Source organism: Pinus tabuliformis, chromosome 7 (genome assembly GCF_031772625.1).
Source record: "Pinus tabuliformis cultivar Carrire ecotype Pingquan chromosome 7, CPIR1, whole genome shotgun sequence".
Lineage (NCBI taxonomy): Eukaryota > Viridiplantae > Streptophyta > Pinopsida > Pinales > Pinaceae > Pinus > Pinus tabuliformis.
In genome coordinates this window covers 1689812031-1689834305 of record NC_142293.1, presented here as the reverse complement: position 1 = coordinate 1689834305, position 22275 = coordinate 1689812031, and positions in this window count along the sequence as shown.

Genomic DNA, 22275 nt, shown 5'->3' with positions numbered 1-22275 from the left:
CGAGGATTCCTAAAAGATATCATGTACCGAATGTTTCACTTTGTGTTTCAACAGAGAAGCACCAAACCCAAATGAATTAACAGGTACAGTTGTGGGAGGGCTTAATCGCTATGATGGGTTCGAGGATAGTAGGGCTGATTCCACCAAGCTTGAGCCCATGACATATATCAATGCTCCTCTCGTGGGAGTCCTGGCTAAGCTACACAACAACATCATGGAATAATCGACATAACAGGGCTGATTCGTGCAAGCTTGAGCCCACAACTTATATCAATGATCCTCTTGTGGGAGTCCTGGCTAAGATCCACAACATCAGCATGGAATCACAGACTTAAGTTCAAAAAGTTATATGCTAGTAATATCTTTTACTAAGTCTGTATTCTATATGCAAATCTGAGTCGATGGAAATATATATGAATTTTGGTACTTCTGGGCTCCAGAATTGTTTTGTTTCATTTCATCCTGTTGAATCCTATAATCAGATTGAAGACTTGTTTTTACATCTTAGATCCCATATGCAGATTGAAAATTCTTCTATTTTTAAATAGTAGTGATATTAGCTTAGAAGAACATGGTGTATGAGAGTCTCGGAAGATCCTGTGCCATCGTGTTATATATGTGAGCATATAGGTTCCTGTGCCATCGTGTTATATGTGTGAGCATATAGGGAATGTTTGATCATAGGATTTTTGTTCCATAATGTTATATATGAGAATTTAGGAATGTATAATCATAGGATATATGAGCATTTAGGAATGTGTAATCATAGGATTTATTTGTTTATTAATGTATAGATTGCTCTTGGATTTGCACGAGCCATATATTTGCACTTGGTTATAATGTATATTTGTTTTAAATAATATGAATATATTATAGTTTCTCTTAATGGTGTTTAACTTTAAAATACAAGTAGGGAGGATGGATAATTTGAATATAGGTTGGAAATTTATAGATATCCTACAACAAATATTGGAGTATATGAGCATTACGGAATATAGATTTTGATTTGCGTTTAGTTTACAAAATATGCAAGTGATATAAATGTTGTATAAAAGTATATGTAATGTGACAAAGAAATAGATATTCTAATAAAGAAATATACTTTGTTAAGATGGGAGAATAGAGATTTAGTACTGATATAGAAATTTCAAGAATAGGGTTCAAGTACAAAATATAAGTAGGGAGAGATGGACCACATGAATATAGGTTGGGAATTCATAGATATCATATAACAAACATTAGACTATATGAGCATTATGAAATATAGATTTTGTTTTGTGTTTAGATTATGTTTTTTAAAGAATGTATATTGATATCACCACTGTGTATAAAATTATATGTATGTGATAAATAGATAGACATTGTTAAGATGGGGGAGCATATACTAATTACTTACACACAAGTCAAAACCAATGCTTCTACTTTGTAACTCCATCATGTAGACATTGCTAAAATGACATCCAGATAGCGAAACAACCATCCACTAGATATCATGGGTACCCAACCATTGTACTTTGTTTCATTAGGATGTCCCTTCATGTACATGGTTCATTCAAATTCTTGCACTTCCTATATTATACAACCAATATGGTCCATTCAAGTGTTTCCAACCAACACATGTCTCGCTCCTAGTGTTAACCAACGTCCTAATAGAGACGATAGAACTAAACTAGACAACTCCTCTGTATGGCCACACCCTCCTATAGATTTGCCTTTGTTTTCTCTACGATATGATTTATTATTGATTTAATATAGTTTGTAAATGTTTTTATCTTTTATTTTGTTTTATTTGATTGTATATAATGAATTTTTACAATTTTGCATACTTTCCAATTAATTTGATGGCAATTATTTCCATTCGAAATTTATTTATTTTTCATATCATTTTGTCTAATTTGTTTCCCATTATTTCATAAAAGTGCCAAAAAAATTATTCAAAAATTATTGGTAACGAGATCCTAATCAAAGAGTTCAAAGCGTTGATCATATAGGTGTTTTTAAAGAATTTGATTAAATTCAGATGCAAGTAATTTGAATCTGGATCATGTATACCCATTGCTAATATAATTTTATGAGCTCTCAATTCCTTAAATCTAGATCTAGAGGAATTGTTGATAGATTATTTGTATTTGGATCTCCATAAGGTAAATTATGTCTAAAAAAAACTTTCATTAATTAGATCATATATATTAGGATTTCGATCAAACCTAATATATCATTATTTGAAATTTCCAAATCCTTTGACACTGGATATCCAAATCCAAAGCTTTCTTTCACCTAATATTTCATAGATTTGAAATAACATGGTGGACAATGAAATGAATCTAACCAAATTTTGAGTGCATTTATGATGACATGTAATATGACATGCCATGTTGACATGTCATATTACATGTCATCCCATATGGTCAATGACTGACTTAATTTATTAAGCATACTAATGACTTGATATGATGACATATACATTGACATGGTAGTTTTGACATAGGTGTTAAAAGTATTCAGATTTCATGAATTCATATTATCTGGATAAGTAATGATTTAATGGAATTTACTGTGTGTTATGCATTCTAGTTTTTATTTTCTATCTAACTATATAGAACTAGGAATTTGTTTTGAAGTTTTTCATATGTACCATTTGTATATGGATCCCAATCATTTATTTTCTCACTTAATTCTTCCTAATTCCATATTATTCATTTCCACTTCAAGTACCTGGATCAAGGATTTTATATAAGTATTTGGCTATTGACAATCCATATATGGATTAAATTTAATAGGCCTTATACAAGTCTTATGGATACCGAGGTATCCGCTTTGTTTTTCACATTCAAATTGTTTTGTTTAGTCCATGTTACCTGTGAAGTTCTTCTCCATGTTAGATAAAACTACTCAGCTATTCATGGGCTAACCAATGGATTATTAAAGATAATCATGTATGGAATCTACAAGACACTAGCATGCTTTTGCTGATGTGTCATCTACCATAGTATTTCTATCCATTACATATTTTCAGATCCCAAATTTTTGTATACTAGTCTAGTATATGATTAAGATTAAAAGAATACATTGTAGTCCATATTGCATAATATTGTGCAAATGAATTATGTTAGGTGAAGGGTAACTTATAAACTCTTTGTAACCATTTCACCCAATGAATATGGGATTAATATTTGAATCTATTATTTGTTTATGATTACTTACGTAAATATAAAATTATTTAACTATTAACATACTAGCTATTACTTTTTGTACATTTGGAAAATCTTTTCGACCGAAATAATCTAAATGATAAAGAAAATATAAAGAATAAGAGAATACAATAAATAATAGAAAAATAAGGAGAAAAAAACCTACTTGCATACAAATAAACACTACTACATATTCAAAATCTTGAATCAAATACAAATATCTGTATAACAAATTACAATTTGTTACTAACAATAAGAATTTGAAAAATGGAAAATTATATCGACATCATTGTTTGAAAGGAATAATCGTACGCTTTTATCCAACATTTTTCATAATAAATATTAAAATTAGACTTGGAAAGTGGAATTTGTTGTAACAAAAAGAAGATAAAATTGAATGTACTTTATGAATTATGTCATTTATGAGGAAGTTCTTTTGAGAAACAAAGAGAATGAAAATTTAGATTCCAAAGTTTGTATAATTTTATCAATTCTTTATAAATTTACTTTATTAAGTATGCCATTTAAGAGGATGTTCTTTTGAGAAACAAAAAGATCGAAAATTTAGATTCCAGATGCTTGTATAATTTTATCAACTCTTACTGATAAATTTCTTAATGATAAATTGAAACATCATATATGTTTGGAGAAGACTTCTATGCCAATGTGTTGTTATATATTTTGTATTTCTATCAAGGTTTAAGATTTCCATATTCTTATATTTCACAATAAGTTTATTTTTCAATTAATATTTCATATTGGATACAAGAATATGTATGTTATTTTTTAAATGAAAATATATATTTAAAATATTAATATATTTTTTGTGCTTAATCTTTTATTGATTTTATTAATTATTTAATTTAATTTTGTAATTAATTTGTTTTTTTGTGTTTTATCTCAATGCACATGTTCCCAATTAGGATAGGTAATTAGACATAATATTTCTAACATATACAGATAGCTAGATTTTAGAAATTTTAATGCTATTTTTCTAATTGAATCGATATTAAATTTATTCCAACATTTTAGGTGGAAACTATACCAAATGAGAGCAAGTCCAATGGAGACTTGCCATTAAATGATTCTATCTTGTTGTTGCTGGAAATTTTTTTTTTTTCCAACAATTAACATGCTAATTTGAACCGTAAGGATATTGTTTAAGATGATGTTACCATAAAATAATCAACTATAAATCTAAAGTTAAGATGAATTCACATATAAATTTCAAAGTTATTGAATAAAGTTAAGATGAATTTGCATATACATTTCAAAGTTATTGAATAAAGTTAAGATGAATTTGCATATACATTTCAAAGTTATTGAATAAAGTTAAGATGAATTTGCATATACATTTCAAAGTTATTGAATAAAGCTAATATGAAAAAAAACATCTCCAAGGTAAAGTGCTTCAACTTTGGGGAGCTGGGACATTATGCCACTGAGTGCCCTAGGAAGAAAGGCAAGGGAGAAGCTTCCGACTCAAAGGCAGCTCCGACAAAGGCCGAGAAGGATGTCAAGACTGATGACGATTATGCCATGAGTGTTCATACGCCTCTAGAGAAGAGGTGGGGAGACATAGAGTTATAGTCGAGAGTACTACATGCAGGGGTAGGATCCTTGAGGCGCCTAAACTCTTTGATCACATACGGCTACAGGAGCCCTTAATGATAGTGGTATGCTGAAATGTGTCAGGTGGAGAAAGGTGTGATGGAGTGGTAAGGAAGTGCTAGAGTGAAGAAGTCTGTAGCAGCACAGTGGAGGTTGCAGCAGTGTGAGAGGCATAGTAAAGGTTGCAACAGCGTAGTGGCAGCAGAGGGAGCACATGATAGCGGAAAAGGTGGCTTCAACATCACGAGCTTCCAGACTGACCAGTATGTTAGTATTTGGGTGAATTCAGTTACTTACTTCTCGGTAACTGAGTTGCAGTGCATCGTTAGCAGTGGCAGTGCTATGGGAGGCATGATATAGCATGTTGAGAGGGAGCTGTAGTATAAATGTGGCAGTGGCAGTGTCATGGGCAGTAGTACAGGAAGCAATAGTGTAGGGGATGTGAGGCAACAGGCCAAACATCATCATAGGTACCGATGCGGAGGATCAGTGTGATGCTTCTATGGTGAAGCGTTGCTAGAGCACATTCCTCGCTAAGAGGGAGCATTTAGTTTTGGTAGCATCGGATGTGCTCTATCCATGAAAATTGGTGGAGAGGCTAAGGTGCATGAGATGTCCAATACCCAGAAATAGTTTGGAGAAATTCCACCCGGATGAGGAGATATTCAAATAATTAATATTTTTAATGGGGTTCCTAAGTCTAAACTTAGGAAAATTAAAATATTAATGTGTATTAATATAAAATGGATGAGAAAGTTCTAAGAGACGAGGATCAAGCTAGATCTAATATTAGTCGTTGATCTGGGACTTAATCTCGGTCATTGATTCGTCAACAGGAAAATTATAAGAGGAGGCTCGAGGGTCAGTTGGAGACACACCAATAGAGATCAAGAATTCAATTTTCTGGGATTGGGTTTGCTGAGGAAATCGAGTTAGAGATCAGGTGCAGTGACAAGGGATTTTGATCCAAGGCTAAATAATACATATCAGAGAGGCAAAAAAGTGCCAAAAGATGTAGCACAGAGCCTAGGAGGGCTGATGCAGAGGCTAAGGAGGCCAGTGCAGAGGATGTAGAAGTAGACACATAGGATGCAAAGGCAGACACATAGGATGTCATAGAGGCTAACGCAGATAACACAGAGAGCTGTAGAGGCTGACGCTGGGCTGAAGAGGCTGTGCTAAGGAGGTTCTGTGGGGTAGACTGAGAGCAGATTAGACGGGAGAGGGCGACACAGTTATAGAGAGGGTGACACAGTTCTAGAGGAGTGCTTGGAGCAGCTTTCACTGTCTAGCACAAGGACCAGTCAGAGTCATTGTTGGGTTGATCATCTGGTTGCTGATTTGCCAGAATATCTTTGTCAAGAGAGAGGTACTACTGCCAAGGAAATTCTCTGAAGGGTGAGCCATTTCTGGTAGCCTAGTTGTATTCAGAAATATGCTTAATAATAAAACCCTCATATATGCTGCATCAATTTTCCCACATTGGGTTTTTCAGGGGACAATTGTCCAAAAATAATGGTGTCACTTGTGTTGTCTCAGTTTATTTCAGTTGTTGATCTATATATTTGTGAAGGTTGCAATTGTGTTTACTTCGATGTTTATATTATTAAATAAGTTGTTAATGTAAAGAACAAGTAGGATATAATAAACCAGATATTGCAGTAGGGGTTTCTGTTGTGTTAGATTGAAATTTTTTTACAAATCACACCATACACTGGTCTAGGTATCACTAGGTCTATACAAGCATGGATGCCTCTAGATCTCTCCACCTAAATTGTGAGGATTATCCGTCTTCACCCTCTAAGCTTTACCATATATCCTGCTATTTACCGGTTGAGGATTCCTAGGCCCAATGATGGTATACAAAACCAGGATTTACCGCAATCCCACCTTTACCGATCTAGGGATTCCTAGGCCTTGTGATTTTTCTTGAGATCACCTCACTCAGTTTCAAAAACATCTTGCAATCCAAATCAACCAAGTAAGAGAAACCCCATCACACCATGGCTATCCAGAAATGGAAAGGCAAGGCTGAAAACCACTGTCACACTTGGAAAAACCCATGCCAATGGCAAAAAGAGAACCAAATACACACATGCATGTACCATGCATGCTAAATCTAACAATGAAATCACACATGAAAATCGATACCTGCACTAATCCTGTTGTAGACACTTGATCCAACTCTTCCTTGCTTGATCTTTTGCTTCCCTTTCCTTCCTTGTCCTTCCTTTGCATTCCTTTCTCCAATGCTAGAGTACTCCAAGAATACTCTAAGTGTGCAAGAGTATGGGAGAGTAGAGAGAATAGAGAGAGAGCTCCAAAACTGAACTGACAAAGGCTGTGAACTAATCCTTAGAAGCCTTTTTATTAATGAGGCCTCTAATTTCTTCAATTTCCATTATTTTCCTTCATTTTCCTCCTCACATGCAACCTGTGACATTTCACCTTCGTTTTCTCCTATTTTCCATTATTTCCATCAATAAAATGCTAATTAATGCCTCTTGCCTTTCCAAAGCCTTTGCCATTGCCTTTTTCAATTTCCCCTTATCCATAATAAACCAAATTAACACCCACTAGGATGTTTTTCCCAACATTCAGCTTGGAATACGTGTCCCATGACCTTGGTCTTATTTTTCCTTTATTAACTTTATATCATGGATTTTTAACCTGTGGCTATTACATTTTAGATCTGGTTGAGGTGATCTCAAGAAAATACCAAGGGTTGGGGGTGGAGATGGTTTTCTCGGGAAGCCCTTGAAAAGTGGGTGGATATGGAAAATTCCTATGGGTATGGTGAAGAAAGTATGAGGCATCCAAGCGCGTGTTAGTTTCGGTGATTTCTGGACCAATTTAGGTGAAATCAATGTGTTTGAGGTTGGAGGTAGTTTAACCTCTAGATTCCCTGTTTGGTTATGTTTTGGGTTTATCCCATGTGATACCAAATTCATGCTTGAAATGTGGCACAAAGGTGATTGGGTTGGAAGAAAGATTTGGTTCAGTCCCAATCTATGGTTGGGTGGTACATGGAAGTCCCTCACTTTGTTGGCATTATGCATAAGTTATTATGTGTTATTCTTTACTATGATCAGTGAGCATAAGTTATGATTTACTGTGTGATTTTATGAATTTTTTTTCATGGTTTTATTCTAGTTAAATGCTAGTTACATGCATGGTACATTTATCATTATACAATGTTCTCTTCTTATGGTTTTATTCCATGGTTTAACAGGCTCCTGGTTATTTTATATGAATGCATGAGCTAATATGTGTTTGTTACAGCTAGTAAGAGAGGTTAGTGAGCCTTCTTAGTGATTCTCTAATGAACTATTAAAACAATGAACATATATGCATTCATGACCTACAATTACCATAGTCACAAAGTGTTTGTATAAATGAATAATTTGGACTGCCAACTTCTTGGGGTCGTAACTTTGGCATACGATCTCGATTTGATTATGATAATAGCTCGTTTTGAAGATCTCCATGACGAGGCCAAAAAATGAATCTATAATATGCATTATAACACTTTTCTAGTCTCTCCATTTTTCTTGAAAATGTCGTTTAGGTCCTCAAAACGACCTCGAAAGTTTGGGACCCGAAAAACTGCCAAAAAAAGAAATTTGTGTTAAATTTAAGGAAATGAAACTGAAAGGAAATAGTGTTGGGTCAAGTAAGGCTGATAATAGTGTGATCATGTGTCACTAGGTGTTGTAGTTAGTTTTGGACATGTGGACTCCATTTTCCATAAGTGCATTTTGGAAGTTGGGTCATGCATAGTAACTCTCATCTCATGTTTATCCTAGTGATCAAGTTAAAGTAGGTAAATGTGGGTGGGGTGTTACAAAGTCATTTGTGGTTTTGAAACTTCTAAATGAAAACTGAAATCTCATGAATATTCTCTTATGACTCTTTATGATATTTAAATGAATGAAATCATTTTATAATTATCCGAATATTCTGACCATTTTTCTACTTTCTATCTATTGATTTTCTTGAAATATCTTTTCCTCATAATGTATGAATGCATGTATACCATGGAATGAATTAACAATCTTATTTATTTATGATATTACTATTTTATTATCCTTTTAAAATGCCTAGTCCACTCATAAGTGAATGTGCTAATGATCATATTCTGTGCTTTGATTTATTTTGAATATCTTAGTGAATTAAAAGAGGAGTAACACCTCTATAAAAATTTCGAGGGAACTTGAACAATACCCTAGAAGGTTTACTTTTTCCTTGACCAAAAAATAAATAAAAAAGTCTCATTTAGTACCTTGGGTTTTGAAGTCATCAATAGCAGATTCCATTAATATTGACAGGGGGAATATATCAATATCCACTGATCAATAGATTTTATAGGCATTCTACTTCAACACATCTATTCACACTTGCTAGAATGTACTAGGTACCTTGACACCCATTATCATCAATGGTGGTTTTTTCTTGTATTTGTGAATAATATACATCAATAACCAACAATCAAATTTTTTTCATCCATGTTTGAGCCCAATGCTTCTATCTACATGGTGTATTTTGTACCTTAGACAATTGATATGAAGACCTCGAGCTATGTTACCATATTTATTCGACTGACAAAATCACTAGTTTCTATTAGTGACACTCTCCTGGTTATGTTTCTCTCCACTTCAGTGGTGTCTTCAATGTTGACATTCAAGTTGTTGGACAATACCACTTCTATTCACATGCTTTTGGTACTTAAATTGCTCCATATACCCTCATGCTTTATACACTGAGATATATCTCCATTGTGTGTTTTTCATGGCTATGATTTATTGACATGGGTCCATTGTGTATTCGCTTCATGTCCATGATCATCACTTTTCATATATATTCATGGATCCACAATGTACTTTATTTGGTGGCCATGTTTTTCTGTCTTTGAGTGTGGGTATGCCCAACTTGGGAAATGGGTTGCCTTAACTTAGTTTCATTTTGTAGGTATTGTTTTGTCTATCATCTAGAGAATCATTTTGGGCGAATATGATAGCTTCCTCTCAATTTTGTATAATGTATATCGACCATCAAATACCCTTTTGACCTCACACATTGGGGGGCATTTTTTATAGCATATTTTCCCACATTTTCATGGAGATGCTCATATTGGCTTGATTTAATTATCCCTAACCCAATTGCAGATATTTTTTACAAAAGAAATCTTTAAAAAGCACTATTTAAGTTCACATACACACTTCTTGTTTTTACATAATGCATATGCACATGACTTCCCAAAAGGAAAAAGTATGTATATATAATAGTCTCCTCAAAGCAACCAACATGTTCAAAATGCACTAAAAAAATAAAATATGCACATTATTTCACTTTAAGGAGTAGGGTTTATGGGTTTGACTAAATGTGTAAGGTTCATTGGTTTGAATAAGACCCACCTATAACCCATATGCCAACAAATATAACCACTTTTTTAGGGTTTCGTTTCATGCCATGGGAAGAGGAGATCACAAGTATTGATCAATAATCCTTATGTTTGGGATTTCTCCACAGACTATCTACAGTTCCCTTGCCTTTTAAGTCCCTTTTTCCAATAAGGAAACTCTTGCTTTCAAACCTTATTATTGCTTTCAATCCCTGAGAGGAGCCTTTTTATCTATCTGCTTAACACATGGAATATTCAATGAAGAGACCGTAAATGACATAGGGTAGAGGGATTGTAATGATAGTTCTAATTAGTCCCTTGTGTGAGAACTAGGTGATACCTTTACCTATATATTACTATTATATTTGATCACTAAGAAACTCTTTCCTATTGTTCCAATTTGGTGTTACTATAATTAAGTATATGTTTTTCTAAGTTGTTTTGATCATTTACTCCATTTTAAGCATTCCATTTTTCTTTGAGTATATTGCTATGTTTTGCTTGTTTGCTGGCTGTACATAAAATTTCAGGTGTGGGTTTGGAGGAGAAGGTCCATTTAATAGATATTAACAAACCTTCATTCTCCTAGGTAAGTCTTCTTGCCCCACTTCACAATTCATTAAGAATTCTTGTGGCTTTTTGATTGCGTTAATTCTATTTTAGTCTACTCTTTTGTGGTCTTCAACCTTGACCATATGAATGAAATTTATGTTTACAAGCTTCTAGAACTTTATTGGTGGATTCCACCAACCCATTATCTTGTGTGTGGTTTGGAGAAGATTTTTGATGTTTGATTCAATACTTCCATACTATAGTTTGGACAATCTTTTAAGTAAAATTGGGAATCTTAATATGAAACAATTTCACTAGGAAGTGAGTGAATATGTATTCAAATAAGAATTCTACAATTGTTTATTTAAGAGCTCGGAGGAGAACAAAATCTGTCCACACCAAAATATATCTTCTTTTCCTTAAGGTTGAAGTGATGGATCCCATGAAATCTAAAACCCATTTTAAAAAGGATCTATAGGTACATAAGGTTGTAATGGAATTTCACCATTTGCACTAGGTGGCCCATGTGTTGAGAGTGATAACAACTCCTTACATACTTCTCAACATCTCTAAAATGAGTAGACCAATAATATCTTAGGTGGAGGACTTTGTAATAAGATCTTTTATTGACAAAATGACCTCCACATGGTTCATTGTAGAATGATTTTAATATTTCAAACATTTCATATTTTCATAGACATTGTTGGATAATCAAACCTAGTCCTATACGAAAAATATCACGTCAAATCCACGAATATCCTACTTTGAAAATATTGTGCTTTTCTTTAGGTCAAGGGTGTAACAGTAACATTCTTATGGCCAAGTAGTTAGAAATATATGCAAACCAAGGAGATTTAGTAGACATTGCAAATAAGTGTTGTAAGGAATAGCAATATAAGCCACCTAGCTTAAATTTCTATAGCAATATAAGCCACCTAGTTATTCTACCATTTATAATTGGATTATTCATTAATATCAAATAGCTGAATGGTCATTCTGAATAAAAGTCCCATAAACGATGATAATGTCTAACCTTATTTATGGCATGTACAACTACAGTAAATATTTTTTCTAATAATGTATAGTTTAATTTATCATGTTTTAATTTTTTGCTAATAAAATAATGGCATAAGAAATTTGGCTTTCTTTTTGTCCTAATATTGATCCTAAAGTTGTATCCAAGGCACTAATGGATATGTGAAAATGGACAGAACAATTTCTCCCTCTTAAAATAGGTGTTGTGGAAAGTTTTTCTCTCAATATTTCAAAAGCAGTTCAACAAGAAATATTCTAAAAAATGCATTATATTTAATGAGCAATTTAAAAAATGGTGATGCTATTTTTGTGAAATTTTCTATGAATTTCCTATAATGACCAGCATGTCCTAAGAAAGTCCTTACATATTTTTTAGTCTTTGGAACTAGAACTTTAGAAATGACTTCTATCTTTGTTGGACCAACCTTGATTCCTGTAGACAATATAGAATGACCAAAAACAATTCCTTTAGCAAGTAACATATGGATTTTTTCATTACTTAATGAAAGATTAGTTTCTTGATGCCTAATCATTTTTTTTAGTATTTTCCAATGCTTTGTCAAAAAAATTACCATAAACAGTAAAATCATCCCTATAAACCTCCACACAATTATGAGTCAAGTGAGAAAAAATATCTAAAACTAGTTGAAAAGTAGTAGGAGCATTGCATAACCCAAAGGGTAATACTCTATAAGAATATATCCCCCATGCACATGTAAATGTGGTATAATCTTGATCTTCTAGAGTGATTTGAATTTGATTATAACCACTAAATCCATCAAGAAAAGTTTTGTTTTGTTTTTGTTTTTTCTAGATAAGGTATATAAAACTTGATCTATAAATGGAAGAGGAAAATGGTATTTTAAGGTGACTTTATTTAATTCACAACAACCTATGCAAACTCACCACTCACCATTGTTTTTAGGAACAATTACTAAAGGTGAAACCCATTGATTATAAAAAATAGAATATATGGCCATTAATTCCATTACAATTTTTTTAGAAGTGGATTCATACATATTTGGGGTTGTTTGATTGGTCGAGAAATTTCCTAAATATAAATGTGTTAGGATGGATTCCATTCATATCATTATACTCCCATTCAAATGCACCAAAATGTTTTTTTAGTTTTTGAAATAGATTTCTTTATGAGATTCCTCAAATTTAGAATTTATGTTTAAAGTTTTTCCTTGTTTAATCTCAAGAGGGGTACTATCAGATTCTAATATTGAATTAATAAGACATATAATCGATTAGTGTTGGTAGAGTATATATAGTACAATTTTCCTAAAATTTCTTATCTAAGATATTATCAAAAGAAACTTCCCCAAATATATTGTATTAAATCACAAAATTATTAGTAAAGTTTGTGATTAGAAGTTTTTCAAGATCCTCTTTTAAATTCATAGCTTGGTTAATTTTTAAGATTGGTTGTACTATTTCTTCATCACTATTTGCATCATCAAGCTATTGTGTATTTTCTAATTCAGTTAATTATTTTGTAAGTGAATAAAAAATAAATTTCTTATCTAAATCTCCCTATGAAAATTTCATGTCTCATATTTACAACTTATTAACACCTCAACTTAGTTAACCATGGTCTTCCTAGGATAAATGATGACAACCCAAATTAGATTTAAAATACATAGGATATTTGAAATAATTTAAAGAGACTATAACATCTTCTATTGTTCCTTCATGTTTCATTGTACATATATATGCTAATTGTAAAACTGCAGGTGTGTGATGAAGATTAGATAACTGTAACTAATTCATAGTTCCTTTGTGATGACATTAGTTGCAACTCTAGATTGATTAACATGTTTCCAATTAGAATGTTATTGTTGTGAATCTTAATAATAAGGCTACAAGGATCAACACATTTTTCTATAAATATTTTACTCGACATTATATCTTTTAATTTGCCAATTCCTTATATTATTTGTGGGTATTTTTTGTTCTTCTTGGTTTTCATAGGCATGATTTCCTAACTGTTTAGCATGGACTAGAATATCTCTTATTTCTTGTATTAAACGAGTTTTAATACAAACATTCTTTAATTCACCCAATAAATCATATTCAAATTGTTTTATATTCTTATTAAAATTCAACCTTTCTAGAAAAGGAGGATATTTGCATGAGAAGAAGTTTGTTTTATTGCAAATTATAGAACAATTTTTTTAAAGGAAAATCTATATTTTGGATTATAATAATTTGGTTTGAAGGCTGAGACCTTTTACAACATGTGCCATGATATTTTCAGTTGTTTTCCACAATTCCTACCGCATTACATCAAAGATTTTTTTTATACTGCATACTATTGTACTGAAAACATTACTCCCATAAAATCTCCAAAAAACTCCATTAAACACTACATAATGACAAAACATATAACCAAATTAAAATTTAAAAGACATTACAAGTCCTCCCTAGTTGGAGTGACTTGGACTTCATCATCATCCTCGATGGGATGCTTGTGGCTCTCTCATGGAATATCATTGCTCTTGATATCCTGTTATAGACATTTTTGTGCCTTACAGCATAGAGCATGAAATGTCAATAATCTGAGGGATCCAAAGTCCCTAAACATGTTGTTCCTACCCCTAGAGGAACAAGGTCAGCAAACCACAGCACTACAGTTCAGTTCTCCACTAAAAACACTCAAAAACAGGTCAGTTTTGGATCATTGCAGCTGCTCCACTAGGCATCTGCGCTGCATAGCAGGTACAACAAAGGCTACCTGCGTTGCATAGCAAGTAGGACAAAGGCTACCTGCGCTGAGCGTACTTGGACATGTGGAGGAATCTTTTCTCAATGTGCCAGTGCCCAGGAAGCTTCTAAATTGACACTTGTATCAAAAGATTCGCCTAATGATGAGTTAAGAGGTTCTAAAGCTCCAAGTGGAAGGCAGAAACTCTGAGTGAAGGACTGAAGAACAACTGGAGTTGAAGAGGACAACAAGTCACACATCAAGCTGACTTATCTTCACTCCAAAATTCTATATAAGGATCACATCCCATGGGATCTCGAGGCCGGAATTTTGTGCAGAGAATTGATGTTGGTTTACAGTTGAGAGTATTGGGTGATTGCTTGAGGGAGGTGAAGAAGAGATTTCTCTCCGTCGGGAAGGTGATACTGGATTGGACCTCTCATGGTTGTATCATCGCCTGAACCTTACTTCTATACATTAATAAAGCATTTGAGGTTTCTTCTATTCGCATGTGTTTCAATAGTGTATTGTCTTACTTGCGTCTTTGATTTATGCTAATCCTTGAATCGATTATGAATGCATGCTTCTTGTAGTTTCCTTCTCTTGTCTTATTTGCAGGATCTCGTGTAGCTGGGCCCGTGAAAAGACTTGGAGCTGGGAGCAAGCGGCAATCAAAGGAGATTGGATCGATCATTTGCGCAAGACATCGGTAAGTGGATCTCTTCCTTTTATCTCTTGCATGTCATAAAGAAGAAACTTTAGATAGCTTTGCTTTCAGCTGTTGCTAAGGAACTATCACCCTTAGAGTGGGATAGGGTCATTCCGTGTTGGATACTTTTCCCCACAACAGACTGGTGATACTTTTCCATCACCCGTGGCATACGTCGGCTAGTCATCAGGCTAGACTCACAGCTCGTGGTACTACAGCTCAATGGTACCTACTCTGTCCGAAATCCAGCTATTTATCGCAAGTTCCTAAGAGTTAAAATCTTGGAAAGACAGTTTGATTTTATCCAATATCAACACATTTCCAGAAACTTAAACACATTAACCGACTCATTAGCAAACTATGTGTTAGATAGACATTTGTAAAATTGATAAAAAGAGAAGCATCATCGATGTTTCATACATGGATCACATAAAAACTGGAATAAACCCCGAAAATCAAAAATATATATAACTGTTTACGGTTTACATATAATGTTCTGTAACCAAGACAAAATCGGTCATATGACCCCAAAACTCAAAAATGGCTGGGGGGAACCCTAGCCTAGTGATGCTCATGATAACATGCCACGGCCTGTGCAACCATGCGCAGAAGACGAGACCATCGTCTAGGAACACCAGCAGTATGTCGCTGCAATCGTAGAGGCAACTCGTCGATCCGTACATCTGGAATCCCAAGGGTAAGACCTTCGACCTGTTCCTGCACAGCTGTAAGAGTCTTGGCCAAGTCAAGGTCACGTAGAATAGCTCTCCCAGGAGCCTCCCCTACTGGGGCAGCGGCCGGAACTCTCGGACGAACTGCTGGACGGACGGGACCCACATCTGCATGCACACATGAGTTTGATTAGAGTCTTGATAGAGTAAAGCACAAGGACATTACAAATAAAAACGGTAAACAGTGATAAGGTCAAGATTTTACCAAGATCACCCCACTGCTCGCCATCCGGTAGCACCAAATCCGGATCACCTCGGAAATCCATGCCAACATATGGATACTCGGAAAAGGCCATATCCTGCCACTCGAACCACCTAAAGAAAGCATCGGTGAAAGTAATCTTAGATTGACCTGCATGTCTAGCCATGTGGTCAACCCACCTCTGCATGCGTGGCTCAGTAGGAGATGGCAAGTCGAGGACAATGTACTGAGGTTGCATCAGGGGTATCTTCTCCAAAGCGAAGGCAGTCAAAACTGAACCAAAGCCAAAATTCTTCAGTCTCCTGTCCTTTACTTTGGTCAACTGGTTTTTCATCTGAACCAGTACTGCATCACACCAGTTAAAAACTTTCGGCTGAAGACACTCCAGGGCATGTTGCACATATGACCTATTGGCAACATGAGGGGATGCACTACCGGCCATCCTACAAATCGTGTATAGAATAGACCTAAGAGACCTGTCAGTAATATCACAGATAGAAATCTTGCCGTCTCTGCTCGGCTGGGATCCCTCTCTGCAATACTGACGGATATAATCTTTCACGGAATCACTCCCTCGGGCCGAACCGGACAAGGAAATGGGGGCACCCCGCCTTGACAACCCGGTCAAGAAGTAAATGTCCACTATGGTCAAGGGGATGGACTTGCCCCTAATCTGGAACACTTGGTTAACAGTATCCCAAGCATCAAGCAGGTACTGCAGTAAACGTATATGTGCCCTCATGCTAGATATGTGAAAGAATTTTAGAAAGCCACAGTTCTGCAACGCGCTCATGGTAACAGGATCATGGAGGGCAATCATGTCCTCCTCTTCATGCTCTCGTTCTCGCCACGTAAGAGTCATTCTGCTCCAATAAACTCTGCAAAACAAACAAGAGGAGGAGTAAGATCCCTGACTCAGTAAAGAAAATGGCAAAAATATCATGAAAAAATTGTGCAACTAAGATGTTCTCTGCACCCAACGCAGGTAGGGAAGGGCCTCACCTACGTTGGGAGGCAAACTGCCTTTGAAAATGAAGGCCCCAACGCAGGTTTCGATATAGGGCACCTGCGTTGATGGCAGAGCGCCCTAGAGAAACCCCAGGGGCTCATGGGGGCAGGAAAACAAGCATGAAACTGAAAAATTGAACCATGAAAAGATAGAGCTAGGGTTTAGCTCCTACCTGGTGGAAACGGCGCTGAAAATCGTCCGCAGAATCTCCCGAAATCATCTGGTGAAAAATCGAGAGCAAGAGGCACCTCCAAAGCTCCAACAAACCAAATGCACATGAAATGGTAAAATGAGAGGTAAAAACATCTTTTAATTGCTTTTTACGTAGTTCAAAGTAAAATATTAGTATTTTTACTTCATATTATCTGTTTCTAACAAAGTTTGTTGCAGCAATTGATGATACAGTACTATCTATGAAAAAGAAAAAGCTAGTCATGGTAAAATATGAATTTGATCTTATCAAACGAGCAGTTTTGGCAAAGTTCATGCTCGTTAAAAAATAAACGCAAGATCCGAGCAGTTTTAATGCAGAAGTTCATGCTCGTTAAAAAATAAATGTTAAGCATGTGAGCAAGCTTCCCCCAGAGTTCAAGCAAACTGGAAAAAAATGAATCGGTAAATAACCATTTGAGACCTGAAAATCATCCGCCGTAAAAGCCTTGGTCATGTTTGTGCACCGTCACCTCCACTTTTCATTTGGCCGATCATTCACATCCACTTGACTGTTTACCTATTTTGAGGAACAGCTGCAAAGAGTGATTTCACTTATCCATCCTTGTAATACTGCCGTGATTGGAAAATTCCAACCTATACCTGGAATCTGCTGCTATCCCTGTTTATCATTCGTTCCTCAAAAGACGAGTCTTATTTGAGCTCTTTTCAATCACTCGTAAAATATGAAAAGTTTGCCAAGTTTTGGCCTTCCAGCTCGTTAAAAGGACCGGAAGAGCTATCCCTCCTCTAGATTTTAATCTTTTTGGACCTGAGGGATGATTGCACAAAAAGATCGAGCGCTTGTCTAGTTCGGCTCGATAAAGATATCGAACATTCATCCCTTCTGTATTGTTTTATAATTTTTCGGACATAAGGGATTAGATGACGAAAAAGGACCCCTGGAGTCCACTTTATGTACCCTTTTCAAACTCTCTAAAAGTGAAAAGGACCGAGTTGTCGTTGTCGCTGGGCTCATTAAAAATATTAGATAGCGACAAACTTGTCTTTAGACAAGAACGAGTTTCCCTATCGCTAAGCTCATTAAAAACATAGCGATGGGCTTGCCCGAAGGGCAGGTTATAGATCAAGCATATGTTATCCTCCTCAAGCTTGACAAAAATAAAGAGGTACTGGTCAGAAATGACTGGGGAAAAATTGGGAAGAACCTCAAAGCTTAATGGTAGCAGGTCGCTCTTGAACATGACACTTTTGCCTCGGTAAATATCGGGTTGGGTTATTATCATTCACCGGTCCCTTCACCATGGTCTCGCCATACCATCCATACATGGGGTAATGCTACCGATCCATCACATCAGTGTCGTTATATGTTCAAGAGATGTCATTCAGAAAGTGTCAACCGGGTCCCATCCACTACCGTACATCATCTTTCATCCTTCCATGACCGCCACCCTGAATCATATTTCACAGATCGTTTTCACCATCATCACTAGCTCCGTTCCGTGTCACTGATGTGGGATTCATTAAGGCCCTCCTTTGACGGATCGCTTCTTGTCGACATCAGCTCATTATCCAAGAAGTTGATCTAGGAACACCCCCTCAGTACTTTGAAGCTTGCATGCCTCAATGGCAAGTTTCTCACTTTCGGCGATAGGTATACATTAATGACCTTCGACCGGAAGACTTTGCATGGTGTTCGACGTCAGATCCTATATTCACGCCACGTGAATTGTGCTGCAGTACCTTGAGGGTCATCATCATTATCGGTGATTCCTCTCGCGCTTGTTAACAGTTTACATTATTGACTGGTAATCAAGCGATGTCTTTCCATGTTCGACTTCAAGAAATTCTCACATGGATCGACTTGTACTTAGAGTGAAGGTTGGAAGTTTGAAGACCCCGGATCTAGTTTCATCCATCCGGGCTGCGATATATATTCAGGAGATAAAAACATAGACATGTGCAGCAGATGATCATCCTACTAAAAGGATGATAATTAAAAGCAAAGAATTATCAGTCTATTGTCAGACGATCGTCTGTTTATGTACAACAAATGTATTTATAAAGCTGAGCATGGGAAATGCCCGCATCAGCTAGATCATGAAAAGAAAGTATGAAAAGATAATGTATTGTATTGTATTTTGTTACAGGTCACCTCCTGGCGATTGAATGAACTTCGGATCCTCCTAATAAAGCATTTCACCCGATAAACGACCTCATACTTTAGGGGGCAACTTTTATAGACATTTTTGTGCCTTACAGCATAGAGCATGAAATGTCAATAATCTGAGGGATCCAAAGTCCCTAAACATGTTGTTCCTACCCCTAGAGGAACAAGGTCAGCAAACCACAGCACTACAGTTCAGTTCTCCACTAAAAACACTCAAAAATAGGTCAGTTTTGGATCATTGCAGCTGCTCCACTAGGCATCTGCGCTGCATAGCAGGTACAACAAAGGCTACCTGCGTTGCATAGCAAGTAGGACAAAGGCTACCTGCGCTGAGCGTACTTGGACATGTGGAGGAATCTTTTCTCAATGTGCCAGTGCCCAGGAAGCTTCTAAATTGACACTTGGATCAAAAGATTCGCCTAATGATGAGTTAAGAGGTTCTAAAGCTCCAAGTGGAAGGTAGAAACTCTGAGTGAAGGACTGAAGAACAACTGGAGTTGAAGAGGACAACAAGTCACACATCAAGCTGACTTATCTTCACTCCAAAACTCTATATAAGGATCTCATCCCATGGGATCTGGAGGCCGGAATTTTGTGCAGAGAATTGCTGTTGGTTTACAGTTGAGAGTATTGGGTGATTGCTTGAGGGAGGTGAAGAAGAGATTTCTCTCCGTCGGGAAGGTGATGTTGGATTGGACCTCTCATGGTTGTATCACCGCCTGAACCTTACTTCCATACATTAATAAAGCATTTGAGGTTTCTTCTATTCGCATGTGTTTCAATAGTGTATTGTCTTACTTGCGTCTTTGATTTATGCTAATCCTTGAATCGATTATGAATGCATGCTTCTTGTAGTTTCCTTCTCTTGTCTTATTTGCAGGATCTCGTGTAGCTGGGCCCGTGAAAAGACTTGGAGCTGGGAGCAAGCGGCAATCAAAGGAGATTGGATCGACCATTTGCGCAAGACATCGGTAAGTGGATCTCTTCCTTTTATCTCTTGCATGTCATAAAGAAGAAACTTTAGATAGCTTTGCTTTCAGCTGTTGCTAAGGAACTATCACCCTTAGAGTGGGATAGGGTCATTCCGTGTTGGATATTTTTCCCCACAACATATCCTCCTCCATATGCTCCGTATTCATAGCTAACTCCTGATTTTTGTTGTTTTCCTATTTGTGTGCCATGCCATTCTCTTCCATCCTCCTACTTAAATTGTTGACCTAAAACTCTGGCGTTTCAACGACCAACTGCAGACAATCCAAAATTTTCTTCTGCAACTCTGGTTAATGGGAGAGCAACTCATTGATTGCTCTAGTTTCTATCAATTTCATCTCTACATTACAAGAGATTATTGCGATCAGGAAATCCGATTCCCTTGCTATCTTGACCATGTGAACATCAAGCTCCTCACCAACTTCACCCTCAATTCTTTCCATTTCTGCTTGTAATCCCTGAAATTGATGAATCAATGTGATGAGGAATTGAACTACCTTCTTATTGATAACATAAGCTCCCATGTTCTCCATATATAGTGTTGATAATTCCATCATTCCCACATTCCGGAAACCTGCTGCATTGAAGCATGATGCATTCATCAAATCCACTTGCATTGGGTCCATTAAGGATTGGGCACAAAACCTCTGAATTTCAAAGAACTTTCCATGGTCAAACATGTACTATGGTGTAGAGATTATGGTTTCACACATTTGAATTTCCCCATTAATCAAATCTTTTCTAATCCATTTGTTTGGTGCCAACTCCAAGATTACATCACTGCTCCATGTGGCCATGAAAGCATGATTCTCCAAGTTAATATGACACCTTTTTGGGTCTTAATTATTATGGAGCTTGATTCAATAGGTCCTGTATTAATAACGAAATTTGATGCTTGATCCTAAGATTAATGTGCATCGTAAGCCCAATTATTTCTAACTGCTTGTTCAACATTAAGGGAGTGGCTTAAATATTATTTTCTCATCGTCTACCTTTAATTCCCATGTTTTTAATAGCACTACATAATTTTCCATGCAGTCAGCTTCCTCATTTAGGTTCATTTTAAAATGATAAAAAATATATGTAAAATTTCTCTATTAATAGTTTGATCGAGTGCAAGATAGCAGGGATAAATGGGTCATCTTTCTCATGACACTTGATAACCTATTGGATGGCAATATTGGAGTCCCCAAACACCTTCAATTGTCGAATTTTGTTGGAAAAGATTGATTCCAATCCTTTCCATAGTGAAAAATACACTGCATGATTGTTAGTCAATACCCTTAGGCCCCAGGCGAATTTCAACACTCTTTCTTTATTGAGGTGATGCAATAGAACTATCATTATCATTTGATTGATGAACACTTTCCTTCTCAACTTTTTCTTCAATAATAATAGGATAATATTTATGAATTGCTTTTCGTAATATAAGATTAATATCATTTAAATCAAGAGGGGTAATCATATAAGTTGGAAAATTTTGTAGCTCAACATTGTAAGCAGGTTGAGCTAATTTATTGTTGAGGTTTGGAATGCGTTATGCAAGTAACTCGGTAGGTCATGGAGGAATTTGGTTTGATGGTAAATGTAATTATTGTGATTATGAATTTGTGGGTATTGAGGTTAGGTACGAAAGGATTCTTGAACTTGTTGGGGATGTTTGGTTTGTAGAGGATATTGTGGATATTGCTATGGAAAATATGGACAATTTGGCATTTTCCCATAGGCAAACCCTCACCATCCTTATTTCCAAGTTCATTTTTGAGTTTGCGTGGTGACCATGTTTCCCAAGG